Source organism: Palaemon carinicauda, unplaced genomic scaffold (assembly GCF_036898095.1).
Source record: "Palaemon carinicauda isolate YSFRI2023 unplaced genomic scaffold, ASM3689809v2 scaffold48, whole genome shotgun sequence".
In the NCBI taxonomy this organism is placed as follows: Eukaryota; Metazoa; Arthropoda; class Malacostraca; order Decapoda; family Palaemonidae; genus Palaemon; species Palaemon carinicauda.
This window is the reverse complement of record NW_027171739.1, coordinates 129,190-137,329: the sequence shown is the minus strand read 5'-3', so window position 1 is coordinate 137,329 and position 8,140 is coordinate 129,190. Positions and strand designations below refer to the sequence as shown.

At 36.8% G+C, this 8,140-nt stretch overlaps 1 long non-coding RNA gene across 1 annotated transcript in view; it reads right to left on the bottom strand.

Annotated features, from left to right (window-relative positions):
- The window catches only part of LOC137636995 (uncharacterized), a 43,332-nt gene that overhangs the window by 21,256 nt on the left and 13,936 nt on the right, over window positions 1–8,140 (bottom strand). Inside the window, exon 2 of the long non-coding RNA XR_011043341.1 lies at window positions 7,554–7,723. This is a non-coding gene — a long non-coding RNA (uncharacterized lncRNA). The remainder of the gene's footprint in view (window positions 1–7,553; window positions 7,724–8,140) is intronic.

The following is an 8,140-nucleotide window of genomic DNA, read 5'->3' as shown; positions in this document are numbered from 1 at the left end:
TAAAAAAAGAAAGGTTTTAAAAAGTGGCCGTATTTGTTCATTCACAGTCAACTTCACTTATTATTAGCCAAACAGAACACCAACTCACAATGAACAGGCTAGCAAGTGATTCTTATACAAGATTACAGTAAATGAGAGAATAACCATAAAAATCTATCACACTAAAGAATCAATTAACTACTGAAACTTCACCCACTACAATCTACCCTAAGTGAAACTTATGGAATTACAAAACATAGTAAACAGAGGAGCAACACTCATAAAAGGTGTCCTACCCTGAGTGATCACTCCTATGCTAGTTGAATTACACTGGCAGTTGAACCTAGAAAATTTTTTTAGATACAGTGAACCCTCGTTTATCGCGGTAGATAGGTTCCAGTCGCGGCCGCGATAGGTGAAAATCCGCGAAGTAGTGACACCATATTTACCTATTTATTCAACATGTATATTCAGACTTTTAAAACCTTCCCTTGTACGTAGTACTGTTAACAAACTACCCTTTAATGTACAGAACACTTAATGCATGTACTACAGTACCCTAAACTAAAACAGGTACAAATATTAAAGGTGATTTTATATCATGCATTTCCTAAACATGCTAAAAAGCATGATAAAAAATGGCAACCAATGTTTTGTTTACATTTATCTCTGATCATAATGTAGAAACAAACTGGAGGTAGAGCTTTGCTTATTACCCAGACATATTTCCCATACTTTTCCCTTAGAACTACATCACATCTTCCTACTTTCGATATATAGATATATATATATATATATATATATATATATATATATATATATAATATATATATATATGTGTGTGTGTGTATATATATATATTTATATGTATACACATATACATACCTACATATATACATAAATACATGCATACACATATATATATATATATTACTGTATATATATGGGTTATGGAAAAAATCCGCGAAGTGGTGAATCCGCGATGGTCGAACCGCGAGGTAGCGAGGGTTCACTGTACTATATGTGCAACAACCCATCAAGTTATCAGAACCAGAAAACCAAAAATCCAAAGGAATTTCTAAACATTGTGCAGCCAATGAATCATGTGGACACAAAAAATAGTTACAAATGGTTTTAAATTATTGGATCCAAGATGTATATTTACTATAGGTTTTTAGAGATTTCAAACATAAAGCCCTAAAACTATACAAGCTCTCCACTAGACATTCGAAAGACTAAGATACTAACCCTTTTACCCACAATGGACGTACTGGTACGTCTCACAAAACTCATCCCTTTACCCCCCATGGACGTACCGGTACGTCCTTGCAAAAAACTGCTATTTACATTTTTTGCATATTTTTGATAAGTATGAGAAACTTCGGGCATTTTCAAAAAGAATGAGACCAACCTGACCTTTCTATTACAAAAATTAAGGCTGTTAGAACAATTTAAAAAATATATATTGCAAAATGTGCTTGAAAAAAAGAATGCCTGGGGGTTAAGGGTTGGAAAGTTCCAAATAGCTTGGGGGTAAAAGGGTTAAGGCTTTCAAAAGAAACGGAAGACTTTCGTGCTTTCTAGGTGCTCTGATAACGTGGATTTGACAATTAAAATACAATACGCTGTGTGATACTCTAAATCCATAAGAATATATTCGACAAACAGATCTTGTAAGCCTTGTAGTGCGTAAGGTTCCCACGTATAAGCACCAGGAAAATAGAAATTAAATTAAAACAGAAGAAAAGTAAATGAATGAATGATCAGCAATTCAAAATTAAGACGTTCGAGATCACAATCCCATCAAACTCAAAAAGATCAAGACAACCAAAAATGAAAATGAGAATTTTGTTGTTGGACAATGCATGACTACAACACCTCAATAGGATTAAAATTGGATTGAAGAAACTTGGCCCATATGGAGTACAAAGAGGTAAGAGAGCAAGATGGGAGAAAGAAACGAGGAATATTTGTCCCTCAGAAGGGTAAGAATTAAGTGGGGCTAGAGACTAAACGCAACAGATCCCCCAAAATGGAATTAGTTAACAAGAGCCATCAAAAGCAAGTGAATTAACAGATTGGAAGGCAGAAGATGAAATTCATTCAGAGAACTAATTTCCCTCAGTCCAGTGTCTACGTTGTACTAGCTGCTGAAAGATGTACCATACCCACAACAAACAAGTATCTAAAATACTTTTAATCAACAACCAAATTGAATGGCTTGTTGATTGAGTTTAAGGTGCGATGCAATACATCTTCGCAATCCATGTTTACCAACGGTTATATAAGCAGATGAGAAAACTTTGGTTGCGGAGGAAATGACCCCCTAATCTTGATGAAGTCACTGGCAGCAGGGTGACAAATGTGGTTTAAGGCGAGGTACAAACTGTCTCTTCGGCTACTACTCCTGATGCCTGGCGGATGATCTTACTGGAATTAGTATTGGACCAGCAGGGGTCACTTGTCTTGGGAAGATAGGCACTGCGCATCAAAAGGAACTGGCTATCATTTGATGAATCTAGCCAATGAATCCTCCGAGGCCCTTTGCGTTAATAGGTGTAGGAGGAGATGATGAGTTGTTATTATTTAGCCATGTATTGAGGACACAAGCAGATAACGCATGCTTGAAATACAGTATATAATTATTTAAAAAAAAAAAAAAAAAAAAAAAAACAGTATCAAAACTTGCAGTACTACAATACTGACTGTTACTTGTGCATTGCAGTAAAGTAAATACAGTACTGTACAAAGTCTGTGTGCACTTTAGCCAAACTTACATGTCCAAACCTAATGAAAACTCTCATTTTCAGAAATTTCCATTATGTGTAGTTAACGGGCAGCATGAAAATGCAAAATGACAGGATGAGTAATGAGCAAATGGTTTTGTGAAGGCGGAAATTTGAGAGAAAATTGTGTAATGTAAAAAGACATTATGACTGAATTAAACCATTTACACCTCCAAGAGCTGAACAGTTCAACTTCCTTTTCTTGCGAATATGTCTTACTCAATTAATTGGAGTAACTGTGTCGCTATTTATACCTACTGGGATATCCAAGGTACCATAACTCTGCCGACTGGCTTCCTGAAAACCAATGGTCTGACATGAACAATGCCCTCGTTTCAGGCTACAAATTTGTGTACGATTATATCAGTAGGTTTCCTGTAAATCCTACATTCAATGTAGAGTAGGTTTATTCAATCGTGGTCATATTGTAGTGAAAATTTTATTTACTATATTACTGTAATCTTTTCCATCCCTTTTTACCACAGAATTTTTTTCTGGAATGGCTTGCTTATATAACCAATGGCAAACATGGATTGCTAAGATATACTGCCTAGTAGGAGATGAATGGAAAAGCATCGAACTAAACGCTCAAGATAGAGACGACTGGCAAAACCTAACCTAGGCCCTTTGCGTCAATAGGCGTAGGAGGAGATGATGATGATGGTCAATGGCTTGCTACAAATTCATGGACTCCCCTGGTTACACATTGCTACTCACTACAGCAATTACGATGATTGACGCAACCATCATTTACAAATCAGACAATTCTATAAGTTTTCTCTTGTGCCTTTATAGCACTAGCACACAATCACAACGTGCATCGCAATTTGCAATGCACCTATCAAGTACAAGTACAGTATCTGATAATGTAAGTCCTTGTACCAAAATACAATACCTTATATAAATCATATTCCAACCCAGAGACGTATGGGAGCACCGAAAGGGGAGAGGATATGCAACGGCTCCTCACTTATTCTTCCCCTTAGTGGATTAGACTGGGTAAAGTCTATTTGGGGGTGCAGATATCTATGGTTATCTTAGGATACGTCCCTGATTATACACTATATCTACGGATAGTCGTTCCGGGGGTTGGAACCCCATGATACCAGACTGTAATTCTCTTGTAATATCACTCACAGAAATATTATACAGTAGGAAGCAGCCGAAGGGAACTTCCATCAGGACGACATGGCTCGAGCCCAAAAATTATATTCCAAGTTTCCTATTTTACCACAAAAAGATATTACAGTTTTCAAAGGGCATATGGTTGCATTCACTAAAGTGAGGAATTACATTACATAACAGCATGTGAAAACTATGTACTGTACAGTTAACTGTATGAATTTTGGTACACCTCACGAGAGGTTAAAGACACATCCAGTCAACTGGAAATGTTAAAACGTTATCTATGGAGGGAGGCTCTGATTCCTGAACTATAGGCCCAATGACATTTCTTATTCAACTATATCATACATCATCTTGGAATAAATATTCCAATACTATTACGTAAAAGATATTTCTGTCACGAATATTACTACCTATATGGTAGAGGTACCACTTACATCTCTAAGCTTGCCAGCATGTTTACCATAATTAAATTTAATAAAAATTAATGAAAATAGATTTTTAATTCAATAAAAATATCAATCACAATGCTATATACTGTAGTAAGTATAATTTTGGTAGTTATTTTCAGTTTCTATCTATTCCATACTGCCTTGCTATCAGAACTATAAGGGCTGTAGCAATCTGTTTTCCAAGAAGGGTTGCACCTTGAAATACCTTCAGCATTAATAATAAAAGACTATTATAGTCCTTAGTTTGCTGGTGTAGATTTGACAATACAAAGCCTCACTTTTCTTCCCTTGATTGCTACAGTGTTTTTTTTTTCCAAGAAACCTTTCAAAGACAACATATTTAGCTGATAAATCTAGAGTGATAGAATATTTCCACAGTCCTGCATTTGGAGTATTCTTATTAAAGGCATGGATGCGAGAATTATTCCACATGCCCAACGGTCATAAAAAGCACCACTAACAGTGCCTTGAGTGAGCAACCTCCAAGATTGTTCTCTGTCCTCAGCATACCACACCATAATGGGCCCAAAGTGAAACCAATATCTTTCTCTAAATTATTCCTATTCCTACCACTCGCTTTCTACTCTGGACTTTGTAACCATTACTTGAATATGTCTTCCCCTACTACTATATGTACTAGAGACTAGCCATCCCAAAACTCTGCCTCTATCTTAAACAGATAATGCATGCAAGAATCTGAGGCACTTTACTCAGTTACCTCAGATGCTTTATCAAAAGAAAAGTTCTTGAAATTTAATGTGGTCCCTCCACTTTAGGAAATGCAAGCTCTTGAGTGTTTATACCCTCGTGATGATAGAAGACCCGAGTAAGACTGCCAAGGCTCTTTTTTATAAGGGTTGTGAAGAAAGTCCAACACCACAGAACGTATTTCCGTACGATCCCAAAACTTCAATGCAATGTTCAGTTTCAAAAAGATCTTAGTTCTCCAGGATCATCCTGCATAATAATCTGTTAAGAAGGTATTTCTAGGTCAAGCACAGCCTATGAAATGAATTTGTTCTTGGCCATGAACTCGCAAAGCAAGGAGTAAACACTTTGAGTAGCAGAAACTATAAATCATTCTAAAAACAGTAATGTCAAAACAGATATGTCATATATAAACTATAAAAAAGACTTATATCAGCCTGTTCAACAAATAAACATTTGCTGCAACTTTGAACATTTGAAGTTCTACTGATTCAACCACCAGATTAGGAAGATCATTCCACAACTTGGTCACATCTGGAATAAAACTTCTAGAATACTGTGTAGTATTGAGCCTCATGATGGAGAAGGCCTGGCTATTAGAATTAACTGACTGCCTAGTATTACGAACAGGATGGAATTGTCCAGGGAGATCTGAAGGTAAAGGATGGTTAGAGAAGAGGTAATTTGCTCTCTCCTTCCAGCATGCAATTCTCAAAGATTTAAGTCAGTTTCCAGCAATTCAGAAACTCTTGACAAGGTGTGAATCCCATTCTTACCATAATGGCGAGCTGCTCATTCCTCTGAAAGATTAGCTATCACAGTCGAGCGGTTAGGGCTGTCGACGGTATGACCCGCATTAGATAGCCTAGGCGCGGAAGCAATATTCCCGATGGGTGGTGAACATACGCTTGGTCCAAGATTGGGTGGCAAGACTATTATGGGACACCAAGCCCATCACTAACGTCAAATCCGAAGGGTCTTGCCCCTGAATCCCTTTGTCAGCCTTATGCCTGCTTTTCTCCCCAGCCCTCATAACTTTCATTCCAACTTTGCAATGAATAGTCCTGTAACACCAAAGCTAACTCCCTTCATACCTCAGAACTCAAAGTACGATTGTAAGTACGTCAAGGGCAGTTGCTACTCTACATCTGGATCTCAACATAGATAATGTTTCTTTAACACTGTATGACTTGTCTCCTTCAACTGCTAAAAAAAATTTGGCTTATTGAGAAAGTCTTTTATGATTTTCGGTAATCAGTTTATTCTGAAGAAGTGTTTTAATTTTTCTAATTCTACCTTGTTTCGAGTATTGTTCTCCTGTTTGGTTTTCAGCTGCCGATTCTCATCTTAATTTGTTGGACAGGAACTTACGGTCTATCAATTTTCTTATTCCTGATCTAGATATCAATCCCTGGCACCAACCTTCAATTAGTTCGTTATGCATGTTGCATAAGATTTTTCATAATTCTGACTATCCTTTATATTCAGATCTTCTTGGACAGTACCACCATGTTCGTAATACTAAGTATGCAGTCAATTCTAATAGTTAGGCCTTCTCCATCATGAGGCTCAATACTACACAGTATTTTAGAAGTTTTATTCCACCTATGACCAAGCTATGGAATGATCTCCCTAATCGGGTAGTTGAATTGGAAGAACTTCAGAAGTTCAAACTTGAAGCAAATGTTTTTATATTGAACAGATTAACACAAGTCTCTTATTATAGTTTATATATGACAGATCTGTTTTAATGTTGTTACTCTTCTTAAAATATTTCATTTTAATTTTTTTTATATCTTTTCATAGTTTGTTCATTTCCTTATTTCCTTTCCTCACGAGGCTATTTTTCCTTGTTGGAGCCCTTGGGCTTAAAAGCACCCCGCTTTCCAACTAGGGTTGTAGCTTAGCTAATAATAATAATGATAACAGTAATAATAATAATAGCATGGCAGGTGAAAAATGAACAAGCCAGCACACTGTTTGGATAAGGAGAGCTTACATTTTTTTTTTTTTTTTTTTTTTTTTTTTGAGTCAGGGCTGTCTTTTCCAGAGGACGATCAGCAACGAACTTAGGGAAGATTCACTGAAATACCAAATGCATATGAATCTAGAAACTCTGGTTCCATAGAAAAACACCACATGAATTTGCTTGATAATTTATCCGAGACTCAAGCACCAGCCCAAAACCGAAGTCCAGCAACTCGGTAACTTTGAGGCAGATATAGTTCAGTAGATCAACCTGGATAAAACTGAAGTAAGATACTAAAAGCACACATAAGGCCTCTTTAATTCTGGGAAGTAGAGACATACAAAACTGCCGCTATCATACAAACACCACAAACCGACCTAACCTAACCTAGTAGTTCCCAGGTCACAAACCCTAGCTAGGGGCAAGCCCCGGACCCCCTTCGTAGGTCTCTCTCCTACACAAAAAAAGTGATCTGAAGCATTTTAAATGATATCTTAACCACATTGTAATAATAAAAAAGTTACTCAGGATTACCTTAATATTCATAGTCACTGAAGTCTAAATCCTCGGGTTCTTGCGCCTTCAACCTCTTCCGGGGTGGAGGGCTAGGTGCAAGACTTAATTTGCGCGACTATAAAACAGTCCACCTGAACTAAGCTTTCGTTTCTGTGCGCTTATATCATCACGAATGTATCTGTGGATACCTGTGGGTAGAAAGATGAAATATACATTATAATGAGGAAAAATATTTATAAAAATAAAGTACAATAAAGATTTCTAATTCCATTTACTGTCCCAGAGTAAAACCAGAAGAATGTTCTACACACAATAATCTTGTATAATACAGTACAGTGAATGTTCTGGGCCCAGTTCTGTATTAAGAAAATAACAGCAAAAATATCTTTATACATATATGCATACAATAGATATATATTTCCATCTTATCATCTCCTACGCCTACTGATACAAAGGGCCTCATTAGATTTTACCAGTCGTCACTACCTTGAGTTTTAAAACCAATACTTCTCCATTCCCGATCTCCTGCCTCTCATACCTGGTGGAGCCCAGTTAAACATTTGGCGGACTAATTCCCCAAACCATCTCCATCTACCTCTTATGTT